Genomic DNA, 21493 nt, shown 5'->3' with positions numbered 1-21493 from the left:
CAAACCGAAATAAAGTCTCTCTTTTGAATTTGAATTTGACTTAAGTTGGCATGGTGGTGGTGGCACTGAGCCCAATGGAACGGGGGTGCTGCTCCAGGCTTGGTCGACAGCAGACCCCGCTGCTGCAGGGGTACTTTTTTTCCCAAAAAATGTGGCGGTCGGCACACCAGCCTCCTTGGTAAGTGGCGCCACTTGCTTCTTCTGCTCCTTATTGGCAACTTTCTTGCTAGAGGAGCTACAGGGAACTTTTTTTGGGGCCATCTTCTTCAGATGTCAGAACAGCAGGCCGCAGTTGCACAAGTTGCAGAGTTGTCTGTGGCCACACGTGACGTTGTGCTGCACACACCACAGCAGGACTTGTTCCTGGCACTGATGATGAGGAACGATGAGGCTGATGATTCGTCTTTCTGCACCTAAAAGCAAACAAAGCCAGAGGAACATCAGTTAAATAAATGTTGCATATGTATCGCTTCAAATAATCGTTTGCAAGTAAGCATTTTTATTATACCCACCCCGCAAAATGGAAAGACCAATAAAATGCGCCACTGACAGAGTACCCCTGGGCATAATGGATGAAAGCATACCAGACTAGGTGCAGGCCTTTGGCACAACAAAGCACACTGCCTGGCTTCAAAGTGGCCCCTCGACCCCCACCACATGGACAGGCCCCATCAACACCCCAAAAAATTGAAAAAACACACAAAAATCACCACAATCCAATGCCATCCATGCCCTCCATGATGTTTACATTAAAGAGACCCCACAGAAAGACTCAGTCCACACAACCCAAAAATCGAAAAACACACATAAATCACCACAATCCAATGCCATTCATGCCCTCAATCATGTTCAAATTCAAGAAACCCCACAGAAAGACTAGGTCCATGCACCCCTGAGTACCCCTGGTCATAATGGATGAAAGCATGGCAGACTGGGTGCAGGCCTATGGCACAACAAAGCACACTGCCTGGCTTCAAAATAGTCCCTAGACCCCCACCACATGGCCAGGCCCTGCCTGTACCAGTCCTCAAAATGGCCCCCACCCACATGGACAGGCCCCATAAACACCCCAAAAAATCAAAAGAACACACAGAAATCACCACAATCCAATGCCATCCATGCCCTCCATGATGTTTACATTAAAGAGACCCCACAGAAAGACTCAGTCCATGCACCACTGGGAACCCCTGGGCAAAAGGCCCCGACAACAGCCCAAAAATCGAAAAACACACAACAATCACTATAATCCAATGCCATCCATGCCCTCAATCATGTTCAAATTCAAGACTCCCCACAGAAATACTAGGCCCATGCACCCCTGAGTACCCCTGGGCATAATGGATGAAAGCATGGCAGACTGGGTGCAGGCCTATGGCACAACAAAGCACACTGCCTGGCTTCAAAATGGCCCCAAGACCCCCACCACATGGCCAGGCTCTGCCTGTACCAGTCCTCAAAATGGCCCCCACCCACATAGACAGGCCCCATCAACACCCCAAAAAATCAAAAAAACACACAAAAAGCACCACAATCCAATGCCATTCATGCCCTCCATGATGTTTACATTAAAGAGACCCCACAGAAAGACTCAGTCCATGCACCACTGAGTACCCCTGGGCATAAGGCCCCAACAGCAGCCAAACAAATCAAAAAACACACAAAAATCAGCACAATCCAATGCCATCCATGCCCTAAATCATGTTTAAATTCAACAAAACAGTTGTATCATGCACCCATAACTAACCCTGGTCCTACTGGATACTGTGGCTACCCACAATATATTTTATTTAATGTTCTGAAAAAGTTCCAAAATTGTAGTTGCAGCAACTGTAATGCCCCCAACAAACTTACTTGTGAAATTTCTAATCCAAAAGTGATCCAAAGAAAGTCAAAAAGGCCTCAAATCCAAATATCCAGCAGCATCCACAAAAAGTAATCCTTCCAGGTCAAGATTCAAATGAAAGTGACCAGCACATGAAGAAAGCACTGGGAGGAGCCTGCTGGACAGGAACAGGAAGTTGGAGACTGTGGGGCACTTCCTTCCCCCCCCCCCCAAATGGACTCCTCGCAAAAAAAAGTGCAGGCAAATGTCAACCTGAGAAGTTATTCTGATAAAAATCATCATTTTCAGAAGGTTTATGCTGCCTGCTGGTGGTTTTCTTGTGCGAAATTGCAAATTCGCAAGAGTTCGCGGATTGCGAATTTGCCAAAAATCCGCATATTCCGCGAGCGGAACGGACTTAACGCCCATGCTCAACCTGTACATCTGTATGCCTTTCGGATTCGCCTCTGCGTCAGCAGTGTTTCAGAGGCTGATGAACAATTTATTCAAGGACATTCCTGGTGTCGTTTTTTTCCAAGATGACATTCTTAATCATGGCAAGTCTGAGTTGGAGCATGATGATAGAGTTAAACATGTTTTAGGTATTATACAAGCAAGTGATTTAACTCTAAGAGCTGACAAATGCACTTTTTTTCAAGATGGCGTTGACTACTTGGGTCATCATATTTCCCAGAACCGCATAGAGCCAAAACTTAAAATCATAGAGGCCATTCAAAATGCACCCACACCTACGAACAAAGATCAACTCCATTCCTATATAGGTTTGGTGGAATATTATGCAAAGTTTATTAGCAACTTCTCCACTAAAACCGCTTCTATGCACAATCTTCTCAAGAAAAATGACAAATTTGTGTGAGATGATGACTGTTGCAACAATTTTGATTCCATCAAACAAGAAATTGTTCAAGCCCAGCCTCTTAAACTTTTTAATATCAATGACTTATGTATCGTTTCTACTGATGTAAGTAATGTTGGTTTGGGGGTTGTTCTTCTCCAGAAGAGGAGTGATGGTCGAGAAGAAACCATAGCTTTCGCTTAGGGAACCTTGAGAGGTGCTGAAAGTACCTACTCAACTACAGAGAAGGAAGCCCTTGGTTTGTGGTGGGGTGTACAACATTTTAAAAATGTTCTCTGGGGGAACAAATTCATCCTGAGGACTGATCACAAACCTTAGGTTGACTTATTCATAACTAAGGGTGGTGGTAGGGCCACGCCACGTATTCCGAAATGGCAATTCAGGTTGCAGGAATTCAGTTATCGACTTGAGGATGTGGCTGAGGTTAAGAGTCACGTTGCTGAATTTTAAACTTGGCTCACAAAGGGCATCCTGGCATTCGTGCCATGAAGCGCCGAATTAGACAGGATTTTTAGTGGCCAGCCCTAGATAAGGATATTGAACATTTTGTAAGGGACTGTTGTTCGTGTGTCACAAGTGACAAGTCCCAAGTGACTCGACCTTCTCCAGTTGAACCATTTGTTGTAAAAAATACTCCATGGACCAAGCTAGCTTTTGATATTGCTGGTCCATTTTGGACTCATTGGGTGTTCCCCCAAATATGCTCTAGTCTTGATCGATTACATGTCTAAATGGCCTGAAGTGAGATTTGTTGACAATGCCAACTCCTCTTCTGTCATCAGTTTTTTTCAGGACGTTTTCCTTAGAGAGGGTTTTCCAGAAGAGTTGGTATCAGAGAACGGTACTCAATTAACTTCAGTTGAAATGCAAAATTTTCTCAAGGAGGCTGGCATCAAACATATTCTTACGTCCCTTTACCACTCCCGTAGCAACGGTCTGGTTGAACGTTTCAACAGGGTTGTCAAAGAACACATGCAACTTGCTTGGTGAATGGGTTGTTTTGGCGCAAGACTGTGTGCGATATGTTGTGGGCGGTGAGAACTACTCCTCATATCAGTACTGAAAGTTACCCCATTTACTTTGCTTCGGGGAAGGGTGGCGGGTTCCAGACTTAATAATGAGTGGATGTCCCGAAGAATGGTTGATGCTAAGAAACTATCTTCAGTTACTGATGTTAGAACTGCTGTTCAGTCCAAGTATGATACTAGGTCTGTTGTGTTTCACCCTTTGAATGTAAAGGTGGGAGATTGGGTGAGAATCAAAAGACTGTTTTTTTCACAAGGGGGAGTCTCGGTTCTCATCTCCTATAGGAGTGACTGCTGTAAAAGACTGTGTTGTGATATTGACAGATGGAAGAGTCTGGAACAAATCTGCCATATCAATTGTACCCATCATGCAGTAACAGCGTGAGCCTGGCACACATTAATAAAATTTGTATTTACTGTTTGTGCCGGCTGCATTCCCAGGAGGCGGGGCGATGCTCCTCCACCATAATGGAGGAGCCGCCGCTGGACTTCCAGGTTATGAGACTAAGAGAAGGTTATAAACGAGTCACCTCACGCTGTGACGGGAGTAATGGAAGGAAGATGGGAATTCAGCCGAAAGCAGCTCCCTCCATCCTTATTCTGTTTCTCTTTTAGTATAGCTGGGACCCCACAATTCAAAGACTGTGTTTAAATCCGTTGGAAGCCCCTAAACGGAGTGAGTTGCTCAGTTAAATGAAAAGGCCACTGGCCTCAGCTGAGGGACATTTAACTTCTAAGTCCCGCCCAGATTGATTGTCTTCGGATCAGAGCGGAAATTCAGAACATCTCCCATGATCTAGAGGTTGTCAGTAACTTTTTGTGTTTCCAATGACTGATCTGATGTAAGTGTTGGAAGTCAGAAAAAAACATCTTCTAGAAGTTCTTAGCAACTGGATACTTACTCCTACTTAATCACTAATGACGACATCCCCTTTCCATGTAGATATTACTATTAATTATGTAAACTCACCGAACAGTCCAACTTACAACCAGAACCAAAGTCGGGTACATAGTAAGACATACATCTTCTAATTGTGCAATCTATCACACAGTATGAAAGGGATTAAAACTCTTTTCGTTGCTGGTGGTGACGGCTTCGTTTTACCCCCATGGTTTGGTTACAGAAGCTGTGCCCGCTGCTATAAAGAGACAAAGGTTACTTTACACAGTCCTTGCTGACGCGTAATACTGAATACAGCAGATAGATTTGACTTCAGTACTTATCACAGAGGTGGTTTTGCAACAGATTAAAACGTGAAAAAACTGATTTGTAAACAACAGTGGTAGAGCACTGATTTGCCCTTTCATTGATAGTTCGCGCCCGCATATAGTCCTTTATCGTGGTAACATTGGGTTAGTAGAACTTGTACTGTAATAACGTGAAAAGTGAAGTTTTGGGAATATTTCTGTATAAACGTCAAGAAATGAACATTGCAATTACATGTGGCTGGATGAAACCTTAACGTGTAGAGTTTACATGTGGTTCCTGTAAAAATTGTAGTTCGATTGTTAAGGGTTCTAAAATTACTTATACTGGAGCCACCCATTATGAAAAGGATCTAGTAAATTTCAGAACCCAGAATGTAATTTACATGATACAATGTCCCTGTCAAAAAGCCTACATAGGGGAAACATCTAGAGAAATGAGACTGAGGCTCAATGAGCATAAATCCGCAATCCGGACGAAACGCACTAATGCACCCCTAGTAGAACATTGGGAATCAATAAAACACACCGTTGATGAGTTAAAATGGTGGATCATCGAAGTGGTAAAATTGAACAATAGAGGGGGAGATCTGGATGCGAAACGTAAAAAGAGAGAGCAATACTGTATGTCTAAATTTGATTCCTTCAGGAGCGGATTGACCAGTCGAGAAGAGTGGGATAGAATACTCTAAGCCATAGAAGAGTTGACTCACCTTGATCTGTATTACACTTTATAAAAAAGTCTTTTAGGACATGAGCATTTGCATAAGTTATAACACTGCCCCAAATAAACTACAGAGCCAAAGCAATCAATCAGAGAAAAAATAGTTTAATCCATGAGAAAATCAACATGATTAAGTCTGGAGTGTTGTAAGAATAATAAAAAGTCTGTCTGAATATGAGCTTCAGTACAAGTTATAATATTGACCTAAATAAATCATAGAGTCAAAGTAATCCTCCGTAGGGAATACATCAATATCGCATAGACACTAGATACAAACAATAAAAAAAACAGCGAATTTTGACACTTCAAGATGGCCGCTGTAATTCTGAATAAATGTTATGTGGTGACTCGGGATCTTTTCTTGCTCAAAATTAATAAAATAAACCAGGCGAACTTAAACATCCATGGCCATATGCAAATAGGAATGGATAACAAAATGTAAACATCATGAGGGGTCTGCAACGAATAAAGTAAACAGGAGATGCAGATCAGACATAAAGTAGCATCAGCCACTACATGATGGCCACCCCTCTAACGCTATCTAAGATCGATGTTCTCCCTGAACAAGATGGCCACCGCACTTTTCTAAAACACGCGAGATTCGATTCCCGTTTTTACGGATGAATTATAACACCAAGACTGCAAGTAGATTTGTATCCCCAAAGGGACTAAGTATGATCAGTAAGCACAAACCCCTGAACATTCAGTGGGATGATAGAGTTAAAAATAAAGATTGATGTATACCGACTTCGATTTCGCAATAGAAACGAAAGCCCCATTTAGAAAGTACAAGATGGCTGCCACACTAACGTAGATGGGAGGGCGGAGTCAGGCTTAAACATCAGGTGAAAAACTTCGGATAATCAATAATGTAATTTAGAGAGGGATAAAAGCCCCAACAGGGGAAAGCAAGGCCACTACAGCCCTGAAGGACGGTCTGTGAAGTCGCCTTTTTGGAAGCAGAGAAGAAATTCTGAAAGTAAGTGGTAACCCGACCCTTAGCCAACCCTGAGTATAAGAGACCCATATTCTCGATGCAAACGATAAATAGTAGATCACTTGTACCGTTTCCCTTTGTTAGAAACTACTACTACAAACAAAAAACGCTGCTGCACCATTGACAAAACAACTTAAAGCTTGCATCCCACAGATAGATTTGCAAGGTAAGATCGGCATAGAACAAATACTAAATTAGACTCGAAGCATGAGCTTAAAGAGACAGCAGCTAACACAGACTCATTTTTACTTATAGGATAGAAATTCTTGAACCGTGTTTGGCAAATAAAGTAACGACCGTCCTTCTCAGGATCTAAATAAAAGAAATCCAGGTACCCGATTGCATTCACTTTTGTGTCAACTGTATTAATAAATTAAAAAAAAGAAGAACCTAAATAGACAGGCATTTAAAAATAGATCAGAGGGCAGTCAGGACCCCGTGAAAGTAAACATCTAACAGTTATGAGCACCGTGTTTGATAGCTCTGAGACTGGTGAATGCGAGTCAATATCGGTGGAAACGATCTGCTAATCTTGTATTCTTTGGAAATACAATCTAAAAAGAATATTTAGTTTAAGAAATACGCTAAGGGTTGAAAACACAAAATTGAAGAATGTGTGTAGAATCCGAATAGGTGTAATTAAATGATTCACTTTGTCCAACAGGGAATATTGACAGTTCACCCAGAGGGCCTGTTAGAGAAGAGGAAAATAAAAATTCTTTCTACTAAGAGTAACAGTTATAAGAATAAGGTAAATCGCTGTGAATTTAGCGAATCAACAGACTAACAATATATATTGTTCGCAAACTGACTACGTTTTTCTTGTAATTTGTAGAATTGATGTAAATGTGGGAATAGCTTGGAATCGCCCATTGATAAAAGCGACTTTCCAGCAGCTTATTCAGGTATGTATGCGTCACACTTGGATCGACTATGAGTGTTGATTAAGAGTGGTAAAACCAACCGAATAAAACTTGAGTTAAGAGGGCAGACCAACCCACCCAAGTGCTCGAATGAAATAAGAACCGAGCTAGATCAACCAATAACGTAATGGTAGAAACCTATAGGAAGTTGATAAACAGGTTATTCAACCCCGACCAACATAACAACCTTCCTGGGGACGCCAGAGATGGGTGTGACCATAATGATGTTGTCGGATTAACAAATATGTTATAGGCCTGTATGATAAAACTCGTTAAGCTAAGAAATGCTCTTCTCTCCCTTTTTTGATAAAAAAAACTGTTCATGAGCTAAAAAACAATGAGCATGGGAATGTTTGAAAACACAATGTGGGGCATAGATACAATGTGGAGATCAAAGTGTGGTCAGACTATGAAATGTTGATTTTTGTAAATATCATCCATGAAGCGTTTTTATACCAAGTAATTGTATATTTTTGTTTTAAATTTAGAGTGATTTTAAATGAAATATTGTCCTGAAGAAGGTGACAATTCATATCACCGAAACGCCGCGTCAACATATTTTCTTTGTTCAGATGTACATTGTTTTTAAATGTTTTTTATGTTTAAATGTAATGTTTTTAATCAACATTTGTATGAATAGATAATACATTTTGGAGATATATTTGAAAAATCTTTTGGTCTGCACATTCTCATTAGTTTTACTTGATGCATGATTTAAACCCTGGAAACAGATTTAACTTGTTGAAATTGTAAATTTGTCAATCCCCACACAACCTCAGATACAAAATATGTCTCACCACCTATCCCTGGTTTGGATCCCCTAGAGATCTCAGTCTCCTTACGAAAAACATATGAAAAGGGAACCCTTATATTTGTTTTATAGTACCTAACCCCTCCCTTTTCATAAAAGGGTTTCTCCTTAAAACTTTTTTGATTACCCTGTAGCAAGACACATAAACCAGTTACATGCAGGAAACACTCTAGATCTGTCCTACTTCGTGGTTGACAATGTACCCAAGAATACCAGGGGAGGGAACCGTCTATTGGCTTTGCGACGGTTAGAGTCAAGATACATAATTTTACTTGACTCCAAGATACCTAATGGGTTGAACGCGGATGAAGCGCTTAATGTACACCTGTAGTCCAGTCTGTAATGTCCCAAACCCAAGTACCATTCCTAGTATCATCTGTAGTTCACCAGCGTAATGAATTCACATCACTTGTACATATGAGCACAACACACCCTGTTGTTTTTTGCAATGACTATATTCAAATGCAATATGGCTAAGCTGTTTAAGTTGCTATAATACACTCACACAAACACAAACCTATCCCTGGCTTTTGGTTTATATTTAGAACGCAGAGTCAGACCACACAGAGACGCTTGAGACATGCAGTCACTGAATGGGTACACCAATACAAAAACCAACACTTTGAGCACAGCTTGCTCTTCCTTTTTCCACTGGGAGATGAGGGTTCTTACATTAATATGAACAAGTAGACACCAGTAAATCAAAGGTTACCATTCCCGTACCTTATGGGTAAATTAGTATCTATTGCGCTAAACATCACTGACACACACTGATAGGTGTCCGACATATTTTATTAGGCTTGCCGGTGTGAGTGTTTCCGTGTAGGTTCTCTTCATGTGGGAAGTTTTGGGACTACACAACAATGTCCCTCAGTAACATTCCATCACGAGTGCCCATGTTATCTGTGTAAGGCAGGATTCTGACATTGCGTTCCATCTCACCAACAATGTCAATAATTGTACCCTTATTATTTTTAAATCCAAAACTGCCATTTTTAGTGTATATATTTTCATTTCAATTATATCCTGTGCACATATTTTGTAAATAGAAGCAATGCGTATAATTGTAGAGCACTTTAATCGTTATTAGCAACAAGTAAAAAGACTTAGCCATGACTCATGATTTAAGCATGCCAATAACTCTTCTATGTCTGTTAAGAGTGCCATGACTGCATCACCATGGCAACCAAATCGAGTTGAAACCTGTCAAGAAACCAGCTTGTTTGGACTGGTTTTATATATATATATATATATATATATATATATATATATATATATATATATATATAGATATATATATAGATATATATATATATAGATATATATATATATAGATATATATATATTACCTACTGGCGGTCGCCAGTAGGTATATATAGTTCGGATTTTTTCCCTATGGGATTTCTGAAAATTCTATGTCTAATAACAGGAAAATGGCACATTTTGTTTCTGAGCAGCTCCTGGAAATTTGGGGGGGGTTCGTCAAGGGGGGGGCCGAGAAAAAAGGGGGGTCCCAAAACGCGTTTTTCCCATGTTCATTTCCATAGGGCGGTTGGACTCACTTTTAGCCCGAACGGCTGAATGGATTTCCACGAAACTTGGCAAAATTGTTGGGACTGTTAGCCCGATGTGCCTTTGCTATGTCTCAATATATGTGCTTCAGTGGATTTTGAGAAATTAACGTTTAAATGAAGATATATATCTGTAACAGCGCTCCGGGCAGCGATCCGGTTCGCGTACTTTTCGCGTTTCGGAACTTTGCGCACGGAAAGCTGATTGGCTTTTCGGTGTCTGTCAACATTCTAAACAGTCCGGAGCGGCCGGCATCTTGTCTCTCGGTAGGATCGAGAGACAAGAGGAGGCCAAAACAAAGGGGGAAATTACCATAAGGGGGCATAGTAGATCCTCCCTGACCCCCTAGGTTTTATGTGGAGGTTGTAAAAGGTCCCAGCAGGGCAAAAAAAAAAAAATATATATATATATTTTTGCGTGGTGAGCGCCTAGTACGCGAACCGGGAAGCGTTCTGGGCAGCGTACTATAAGGATAAAAGAATGATAGACTTTTCTAATACTGTATGTTAATTGTTTGTTGTTTTTGTTGTTTTTTTTTTGTTTTCTTTATTTTTAAATTTTTTTTTTATTTTGATTATGTTTCATACTTCATTAAACTTTGTAACATTTCAGTGTCAGAAATGTCAAAATTGAATATAGGGTGTAACATTTTCTCATTTTGAAGCAGGTTATCCACTGCTTCAACACATTGTAGAAGTTCGTGGTCTCTACTTTGATCCATAAAATCATCAATTTTGTCTTGGCTGCTCTCCTTCAGTTCAATTGAAAATGTAACTTGTTGCTCGCCTTCCATTTTGCCTGAAATTTTGAATAAAAAAATATATATTAGTAGAGATAGGGCACTGTTGGGATTAATTTTAGATAGGCAGTTTTTATCAGTGAATTTTTCTTTTGGCAGTGTATAGTATCAGAGTGGAAATAGGACTATAAAAAAGTGTATGTAATTTAACGAAGAGAAGCCTAACTCCATTCATAACTCTAACAGAGAAGTCTATCTAAATCCATAACTACTATAGAGGGATAGTGTATATCTATCAGAAAAAGTCTACCATATCAAGTTATAGTGCACAATATACTTCAGTTTTAAAAATAACAACTTACCTTCAGAAACAAGTTGAAGTGTTAGGTAACTTTTGAAATGTGATGTACAACAAGAAGTAGTAGTCAAAATGGCTGTGTTTTCTTCTCTTCCTTTATATATATTCAGGTATATAACCAATCAAATATCAGGTAATAAAAGTAGAAAATGAAAGTAACATTTTCATTGGTTGTCAATTCCAACACTTCAGATGTGTTTTGTGAAGTAATTTACCTCAAGGTATTTAGAGAGGTCTACAGGCTTAATGGCTAAATGGAATTTCAATCAAATTTGTGAAAATGAAAGGGATTGTTATGTACTATAAGCTAATCTATATTTGGTGAGAGTGTCTCCAGTCGTTTTTCTGTGAATTACTTTCCCACCTTTTTTTTGGACCGCTTCCCAGGAAGCGGTTTGGTCCGCGAACTAGGAGCGTAACGGGAGTCCACCATTTTGTGTTTCGGTCGAATTAAGAGATAAAATGGAGGGTAAATAATGTTCAGAAAGGGTAGAAGGGGACACGGTACAAGTATTTTGACCCCCCAGGTTTTCTGAGGGTGGCTGAGGAGGACCATATGTGCGGAGAAAAAACATTTTTTTTAAAATTTTGCGCGGTTAGCTTCCAGTTCGCGTACCGGGTAGCGCTCTTTGAGCGTAGTTTGTTGAAAATTACAGAAATAAGTTAGAGAAAAGTATTAATTGTGAGTGATCAGATGAAGGGTAGCTCTGAGAAGAGCTTTTGGGTTTATGGTACATTTAGGTACTTATAAGTAGGTACCAATGCACAGTCTTAAATTCAGAATGAAAATTCTGTTGCCCTCATCTGAGAAGTGAACTCCATCTCCTCTGTAGATATCTTGCATGTAGTAACGCAAGTTATTGTTGTACAAGGAGCCCATTCCATGGTCTCTCATGTAAGCTGAAACAGATTTGTTTACATGCTTCCTCGCTTTTTCAATTTGTGGACAAAATTGGTTGGACCACCTCCATTTCTGTCTTTGGCATATATTGGAATATACCAAGGCAGTTTGAGGAAAAAGTGCCATTAATTGCTCAAAGGTGTCCTTTAAAAGCATTTCCAGACCTACCCCTGTCAAAGTGCCCAAATCATTACCTCCACAGTGCACTATTAACAGGTCAGGTTTTGGCAAATGCATAAAGGTTTTCACCAATGGTATCAATTGGTGACATTTTAATCCTCTTTGGCCCAACCACTTAATTTCCACATCTTGTAAATTGAGGTTGTGTAAATTTCTGTTGTCAGCATACCTTTGAGCCCAGTGGATGTAACTATGTCCAACAATCCAGACCTTAAACATGGTGGGAGAAGGTTGGGCTGCAGTCAGATGAAGTGTGGTAATGAAAGGGCAGTTGAAACAGTAGGAGTTTGTAAAGAAAAAAAACTGTGGATTTCCAATGCTAATGATTCATTAGCAGTGATTGGTGAATTTCCATTTCTGAAAACAGAAAGTTAGGGTGCATGGATGTGTTATTTGAAAGATGTAATTTGAATGGTCAAGGAAGAAACTTTTAATGAAAGATTGCACTGGATACGCAGGTGCACTGAGAGTTCAGAGTTCAATTGAAACATTGTTGTGTGAATTTGCAAACATGAGAGGTCTTCCAGGAGGTCGTTGCTATGGAAAAAAGGCAGAGAGGGCAGAGGGGGGAAGGGTTTTGATTTGAAAAAAGTGAGGGAAGAGTTATGATTGGCTAATATGAGAGATATGTGAAATGAATATCTGTATTTCTGTGCTTTCAATAGCTGCAGCCTCTGGAGTGCATCCTTTTTCTTCTGCTGAAGACAATTTGGTGTATTTCTGAGACTGTTTTCAAAACTCAAAAAGTATTTGCTAAGGTGAGAAAAGATTTATTTATTTTAGATAGAGAATAGTATGATTTAAGGAGAAAATGATGAAGAAAGCTGTGTTTTAAAACTGTGGCTTTGTCTGTAGTGATATAGAAATAGATTTTGTTACTTTGAGAAATTGTAATTGCATATTCGGTGTAGCATTCTGGCATGCAGTAACACAAGTTATTGTTGTATATGAAGCCCATTCCATGGTCTCTTATGTAAGCTGAAACAGATATGTTGTTTTTAAAAACCATTTTTGAAATCAATTACATTTCTGGATATGTACTGCTAGAGCTTCATAGGTTGTTTTGGGTCATATTTATAAGGCATTTGAGTGTCTTTGATGTTATTTTTTCCTTTTTAAATGGAAAGCATTCCTCATGGGGCAAGTGTCTTGTAAATACGCTCCCACCTGCGCTTGGCAAATTTAGATTTTGATTATGGGAGTTACATAGCCATGTTAATAATGTCCAAAAAATGGTGCTAGGGCATTCCAGAAAACGCTTTCATGTGTCTCAAGGACATTTCCTCTTGAATGCAGGTATACAATTGATTTATATGCTGTGTTTAAAAACGATTCTTTTCTATGATGTGTTTTTTCCTTTTTAAATGGAAAGCGTTCCTCATGGGGCCCTGAGCAGTTCTTAGCCATGTTATCCAATGGGAGGTGGATAACATGGCTAAGAGCATTTGCTGGATAATGCATGAATATCGCTGACTTTTCAGCGATATTGATGCATTGCGGCCGTTTTTTATCGTATTTGCGAGCAGTTCTTAGCCATGTTATCCAATGGGAGGTGGATAACATGGTTAAGAGCATTTGCTGGATAATGCATGAATATCGCTGACTTTTCAGCGATATTCATGCATTGCAGCCGTTTTTTATCGCATTTGCGATAAACCTTGCTAATAGCAAGGTTTATCTGCGATAAAAATCGCCGATGTGCGGCGATAATTTTTGTCTCTAAACAAGTTATCGCTAGTTGTTGGTAATATGCCCCCGGGTTTTTGTTTGCAGGAATCGGGAGGCGGGAGAGTAGCACTGAAATCAGTAGTCTGACGCCTGAATCGGGAGGGTTGGCATGTCTGGATTCTCTACAGCTAGGGCCATAAACTACATCCGCAGGGCTAGGTGATAGCCTGGGACCGGCCTGGCATGTAAAATGGCTGCCGTGCACGACAAAATTGTGGCATTGTAAAAAAGGCAAGATGGCGCAGACATTGTTTATCAATAAGGATTCATTTATAACAAAATATTTTATCGCACTGACAAATTGGTGGTCAACACTTCCTGATTTCCTTCGAATCGAACGTTAACAGACGTCACGCAGCAAAAAAAAAAAAAAAGCTCACGCACAGCCGCTGGAACACATGTATCAACATATATGAGCCTCCTCAGCCACCCTCAGAAAATATAAGGGATTAGGATACGTCTCCCGCACCCCCTTATACCTAGTAATTTAATTAAAACGAAGCACAAAATGGTCTCCCGCACCCCCTTATACCTAGTAATTTAATTAAAACGAAGCACAAAATGGCGAATTCCCGTTTCGCCAGCAGTTTGCGGCCCAGTTCGGTGTTTGGGACGCGCTTCTACCGTGAAAAATATATTTTTTTTATTTTCCCCACGGGACCCTTTAAAAACCCCAACAACATTCCTAGGGGGTCAAGAGGGGTATACCTTGCCCCCTTTCATTAAATTCCCCCTTCGTTTTTCACCTCTTCTTCTCTCTCGATCCTACCGAGAGATAAGATGGCGGCCGCTCCGGACTGTTTAGAATGTTGACAGACACCGGGGAGCCAATCAGCTTCGCATCGCAAAGTTCCGTTTCGCAGGTGGGAGCGTATTTACAAGAAACTTGCACCATGAAGAACGCTTTCCATTTAAAAAGGAAAAATAACATCATACACACTCATATGCCTTATAAATATGACCCAAAACAACCTAAGAAGCTTTAGCAGTACATATCCAGAAATGTAATTGATTTCAAATAATGACTTACTTCATTGGTAGGCCTTCACATGTATTATTTCCTTTGTTTTCTTAAGTGAAAATCTTATCTGCAACCATGTGTTGGCCTTACCTCAAATAAACAAAACAGGCGATGGACTGAATGAGGATCAATGACACACTTTCACCCCAGTCCAAAGATCTGGGCCTAAACAAACCTGTAGATAGGCCACACCTTATCGTTATTCTGAATTAATCATTTAAAATATTAGGGAGAGATTTATGATTGTTGTATGCCTGTTTTGTAGCACTGTGTGTCATTTTTGTGATGCAGTGCTGGTGCAAAAGATTTGCTATGTTAAATAATAAGTAGGGCATTAAGTTTTTGATGACTGGTATTCATTTACTGTTTGGTAATAGTGGTTATTAACATTTTTTATTATATTTTTCCACAGATTCAACTGCAGATTTTTTCATAGTTTGAAAAATGCCTACAAAAAATAGAATTAGAAAGGCTAGAAAACTTCAAAGACAGCAGGATGATGTTTTATTGCAGCAGTCCTCTTCCCCAAATACTTATCAAAACACCAAGAAAGCTCCGGGTAAGAGCACAAAATCATTCTTAAAAAATATTTTTAGTAAAAAAAGTATTTATCGCAAAAATGTTTCAGTTCAGAAAAAGAAGAGTAATTTAAATGGAAAGGAAAGACCCATCAAAAATGTTACTGGTAGAGGAAGAGATAACTCTGTGCATGATAGTAGAAGGAAAGAACAGTTTAGGGACATTCGAAAATGAATGTTCCGTAATAGGATAATAGTTAATTTAATAAAAAATATTAAGAAATGCAAACAGAAAGTGGCATTTTATAAGAAGAAGAAAAATGTAGAGAAAATTATTGATCATGCTTTTGAAATTAAGCGAAAGTTGTTTATTTTGGTAATCAATAGAATTAGGGAACTAAGCAAGGTAATTTCTGATTTCAAAACAAACAGTAGATGGAAGAGAGTAGTAAATCGTAGCAACTTTTGTGAAGTTTTTTCCGGAGAATGGATGCATAGTTCAAGTTCTGAGGCATTTTTTAATGAGGAGAGTTATTTTCAGGATAATGATTTGGTGTTTGCAGTTGACACCAGTGGTCGAGCTTATGAAGTGAAGGATGGTTGTCCAGTTGAAAAAGAAAAACTTGTGACAACAGAGACAGAAGAGGCGCTAAGTGATGAGGTTTTAGGAAGACGTCCTAAGGGTCCTGTGTACATTTGGAAGTGTAGTTCTATTTGCAGTGTGCGACAGGTTTCCATCAATTTGCTTTGTGATTTTATACGGACATTTAATAAGAAAAGTTTGAAGCAGAAAATGAAGTTGTTGCAAGATTTAGATCCTTGCAGAGTGAGACAAATGACAGGTTTGCGTGGTCATTCACTGGCTTGTCTTTCCAGGAGAGTATGCCAGAGTGTTTTTCATCATTTCAGGATGCTAGCAGTGCATCATAATAAAGTGAGAAAATTAGTGAGAATGTTGTATTATGCAAAGAGTCCAGCAATTATGCTTAAACAATTATGTGCTGCTCTTTTGCATGGTTCTGAAATATATGTGAAGAATATTTGTGAAGAAATTGAGTTTTGTTACTTTAGTAGTAAAGATGAGAATGTTCAAATTGACCCTGAAGTAGAGGGTAATGTTGAAGATAATGTACAGGTTTCCAGTACAGATAATTTTCAGAAGGAAATTGCCACGTTTCAGATGAAATCAAGTGAGAGGCCTAATTTCACTTGTGTATGTTGTCGACGCACTTATTATAAGAATCAGACTAAGGTAGTGGATTTATATGCAAAAAGTGAAAGGGAAAATAATAGTGAATGGAAGGATTTTGCCACATACTTGATGGTAGAAAATTATTTTGATTTGGGATCGGATCAACGTGTGTGTACTTATTGTTGTAATAAATTAAACCAAAACCAGATGCCTGCTAGGGCAGTTCATAATAATCTGGAATTGGTTGAGATTCCTTCTGAATTGAAGGATTTAAATACTTATGAATCTATTTTGATTCAAAGTATCCATCCCTTTCAGGCTATTGTAAGAATGGAGCCAAAGACAGGGAAGTTGCCTCCAGCAGATTTACAGAGAGGATTAAAGGGAAGAGTTGTTTATTTGCCTCTAGATTTGAACAAAAACATTAACACAATTGGAGTAGAAAAAGTGGAAGAGGAACCTCTGGTTATCTTGGTTAATGGGGTTCCGACAAAGAATAAGAAAATATGGCAAGATTTAGTGGATGTTAGGAAAGTCAAAAAGGCAACAGTGTATTTGAAGAAAAATAATAAGTACTATAAGAATGTATATGTTGCAGAAGAGGAAGTAAGTGATGAAGAGGATAGCGATTTGTGTGCTGGCCAAATTGAGAAAGTAGAGGCCTCTAAAAGTGAAGAAATATATGAACATTATAGTGTTCATCCTTTGCATTCCAAGGAAGTCATGGGGAATGCTATTGAGTTGTTTCAAATGAAACAAGCCAAAGGGAGTCCCATTAGTGTTTGGGAGGAAAGTTTGGAAGCTCGGTGTTTCCCACAGCTATTTCCCACAGGTCGAGGAGGAAGATATGATGAGCGATCTCATCAAATTCCTGCGTCTGAATACCGGACTTTACGATTGTATGCAGAAGATCCTAGGTTTCGTCAATGCATTCCCTATTTGTTTCATCTCCTGCTTGAAAGCGATCTGTCTGGACTGTCATATGCAGTGAACCACATCTTAAAGAGTGGTATACAGATGCAAATATCTCGGCAAGGGACTTTATGCATAAAGTCAATGTCCAAGACAGTATTTTGGATTCTCACTTAATTAATCTCATGGCGTGTCAGCGTGGTACTAATGAGTACTGGTACCGTCATCATGGTGATTTAAAATGTATGCTGAGGAACTTAGGAACTCCGACATGGTTCCTCACTCTGAGCTGTGCCGAGTATGGCTGGGAAGACTTACTTGAATTTCTACGAGAGGCAAATGGAAATATTGAAAACATTGAATTCAAGACACCTGGAGAACTGGTTTCTTTGGATCCTGTGAATGTATGCAGGTACTTCAATCATAGATTTGAAGCTATGATGTCTTTCATCTCAAATAAGAAGAATCCACCTCTTGGAGAGGTGTTGGATTTCTTCTGGAGAAAGGAGTACCAAGCAAGAGGTGCTCCTCATATACATATGTTGTTGTGGATCAAGGATGCACCTAAATTTGGAACAGATCCGGATGACTTAGTGATGAATTTCATAGAACAGTATTCTACGTGTGCTGTTCCAAACGCAACGGAGAAGAAAAGCCTAAGAGAACAAGTTCTACGTTTCCAAAGCCATCGTTGTGGAAAGTACTGTCGTCGTAAATTCAGAAACAAGGACAAGTTCTACACCAAATGTCGTTTCAACTTTCCACGACCGGTGATTTCTAAAGGAAAAGTGAACAGTTTGATGTCTTCACTACGACATAATGTGACGAGGAAATCACCCAAAAATACATACAATTTGAAAAGGAACGAAGAGTCCAAGTACATCAACGACTACAACCCAGTGATTTTGTCCATGTGGAATGCTAACATGGATATACAGTTTGTGGGTGACAACTGTATGGCTGTGGCTCTGTATGTGACATCTTACATCACCAAAAAAGAAAAGACAGAACTGAAGGATATGTGGGAGGACATTTCCCATGAAAAGAGCCTTAGCAAGAAGTTGTACAGTTTCAGTCTGAAGATGTTGTCGCATCGAGAAATCGGAACTTACGAATGTTCAGATCGATTGTCTTCAGCAAGTCTCTATGCCAAATCCAGGAGTATTGTTTGGGCGAGTCTTGGTCTTGCTGCAACGCGAAATCGGGTTCTAAAACCTGTCCGGGAAATTGAATATTTGGCAGAAAAGGAAACAAACAGTACCGACATTTTGAAGACCAACATGTTGGATACATATTATCCAAATCGAAGCAGTCACCTTGAGAATGTTTGTCTATATGAGGTTCTACAAAATTATATATTCAAGAGGAACATCAAAGAAGATATTGAGAAAGGAGTGTATGCTGTAATTGGAAGTGAGGGATGCCTGGTCAAGCAAAGAAAATGCCAATTAGTAAACCATCGAAAATTGAGTGGCGAATCTCCAGAAAAAAAGGAGTTTTTCTATTTAGCACTTTTGCAACTTTTCAAGCCTCGGCGTGCAGAAGAGGAACTGCTTGGAGATTTCCTCTGTTACAAAGACTCTTTCACTGCTGCTAAGGAGACCATAGAATGTCCTGCTTTTCCCAAATATCAAGAAATGCTAACTTTGGAAATTGAGCAGAAAGCAACGATTGCAGCCGAGATTGCCAGAGACAGTTCTCTGGACAGTCAGAGTTCTGTTCCATTGAGTCAAGATCCACTTGGAGGACCTATTATCGAAAATTAAGCTGCCACTGCTATGAATGAAGTGGAAAGAGCCATGGCACATGCTCAGGAGGATTCAGTTAACTTAGAAGACTTGGAAAAACAACTCAACGTTGAGCAGAGGAAAATATATGATGAAGTTACCAAGCAAATTGAGCATGGATTAAGTCATGAGAAGAAAGAGTGCTCATGTACATCGTTGAAGCCTGTCCGACTGTATGTGAGTGGAGAAGCGGGAACTGGAAAAAGTTTCCTCATTAAAGCAATTTCATGCTATCTGCAGGAAAGGACTGAGTCATCGCTGTCTTGTGTTGTCACCGCTCCTACTGGACTTGCAGCACATAACATTAAAGGTATTACTTTGCATCGTCTACTGATGCTGCCGGTGGAGCATGACAACAAATTACAATACCACAAGTTATCTGGGGATGCTTGCTGTGAAGTTTCAAGAGTCTTGAGGAAAATGAAACTACTTATCATTGACGAAGTAAGCATGGTTTCCAATGTCATGCTTGCCTTTGTGCATTTGAGAATGCAAGAAGTACTTAAAACGGAATATGATGTGTTATTTGGTGGCAAACACATCATTGTTTTCGGAGATCTTCTGCAGCTGACACCAGTAAAAGGACAACCTGTGTTCAAAATACTCACGCATGAAGATACCAGGAAGTGCCTAGGGAGCATTGGCAACGTCAATATATGGTTAAACTTCAATTATGCTGAACTGCATGAAAATATGCGTCAGGCAAAAGATGAAGATTACAAGAATATTCTACAAGATATTAGAATTGGAAAAGTGACCGAGCATGGAAAAGAAGCTTTAAATGCACGATTACTTTCAAATTTATATCCCGAACAAGAGATTGTGGCTGAGAATATTTTTCAGAAAATTACTGAGAAGAAATCCGGAATATGTTTGATGCCAACTCTTGCAGAATGTGCCATCTTCAACAACAAAATGTTGAATTTAGAAAAGCAAGAGATTGTGAAACTTGAAGCTATTGACAAAATAGAGCATATGGGATCAACAATTATTTTGTCAGAGAATTTGAAATCAAAATTGGATTCATTAGAGAAGACTATATCTAAAACAGCGGGTTTTGAAAAGACTTTGAATGTGTGTTTAAATTGCCGAATCATTTTGAGAAGGAATTTACATGTTGAAAGAGGTCTGGTAAATGGATCAATGGGTAATGTTGTTGATTTTGAGAAATACAGAAATAGAGATGGAATAGAATTTTTAAAAATTAAATTTGATGGCATTGAGGAAGTACAGCTAATTGGTCGTTGTTCTGCTAGGTTTTTGCTTGTTAAAGACTTATATGTTCGCCGTAAACAGTTTCCTGTTTGCTTGGCATATGCGGTGACAATCCATAAATCGCAAGGTTTAAGTGTAGACAGTGCATTGGTGAATATTGGCAGTTCTGTGTTCAAGGAGGGTATGGCATATGTGGCATTGTCACGAGTTAGAACTTTATCGGGATTGTACTTGATTGACTGTGATGTCACAAACATTTGTGCGGATCTAGATTGTGTTAAGGAATACAATAGGTTAAGAAGAGAGTATGCGCCACATTTGCCTCAATATCCTTTGTTTGAGAAACGTGTGGTAGGCCGGAAACGTAGAAATATCAGTAATAGTAGGGAGGTTGTAGCAAAAAGACCAAAAGTCGATGAACCGAAAATTGTTAGCAGAAAGAAAGTGGATTCTGTTGAAGATGTTGTCGGTTTACAATTTGAAAACAGTTCTGGTGTCAACTGCTATGCAAATGTAGTGGTTAATGTTCTCTTTTCACTAGAGAGTTTAAAAGAACAGATTCTGTTGAATTCAGAACAAATTTTATGCTGTTTGTTGAATTCTGTTTACGAGAAATGTAGCACTGATCGAACAAAAGTAGAAAGTGTGTCTGAAGTTCGCTATCTGTTAGATGAATGTTCAGGTCAAACAGACTTCTCTGAAAATAATCAGCAAGATTGTCAGGAGTTTTTAATGTATATGCTTGATGTATTGCAAGATGAGGGTGTAGATGTAGATCACCTGTTTGGGCTTTCTTATCAATGGCAGCATGACTGCGAGAACTGTATGGTATCAAGTACTACTAGTGTAGACTCAGAAAGATTTATATATTTAACTTTGCCAGACAGTAAATCAGTCTCCTTTAATAAGCTAGTAAATGCAGCGGATCACAACATGGAGTGTAGCCAATGTAAATCTGAAATGATGTCAACATTATTTATACGTA

The 21493-nt window shown here is 39.4% G+C and overlaps 1 long non-coding RNA gene across 1 annotated transcript in view; it reads right to left on the bottom strand.

Moving 5' to 3' along the window:
* Positions 1-260: 260 nt before the first annotated feature.
* Positions 261-21493, bottom strand: part of LOC147666480 (uncharacterized) — a 49955-nt gene continuing 28722 nt past the window's right edge. The window contains exon 3 of the long non-coding RNA XR_015304765.1: positions 261-413. This is a non-coding gene — a long non-coding RNA (uncharacterized LOC147666480). The remainder of the gene's footprint in view (positions 414-21493) is intronic.

This window comes from Lissotriton vulgaris, unplaced genomic scaffold (genome assembly GCF_964263255.1).
Source record: "Lissotriton vulgaris unplaced genomic scaffold, aLisVul1.2 SCAFFOLD_1036, whole genome shotgun sequence".
Lineage (NCBI taxonomy): Eukaryota > Metazoa > Chordata > Amphibia > Caudata > Salamandridae > Lissotriton > Lissotriton vulgaris.
This window is presented reverse-complemented; position numbering and strand designations above follow the sequence as displayed.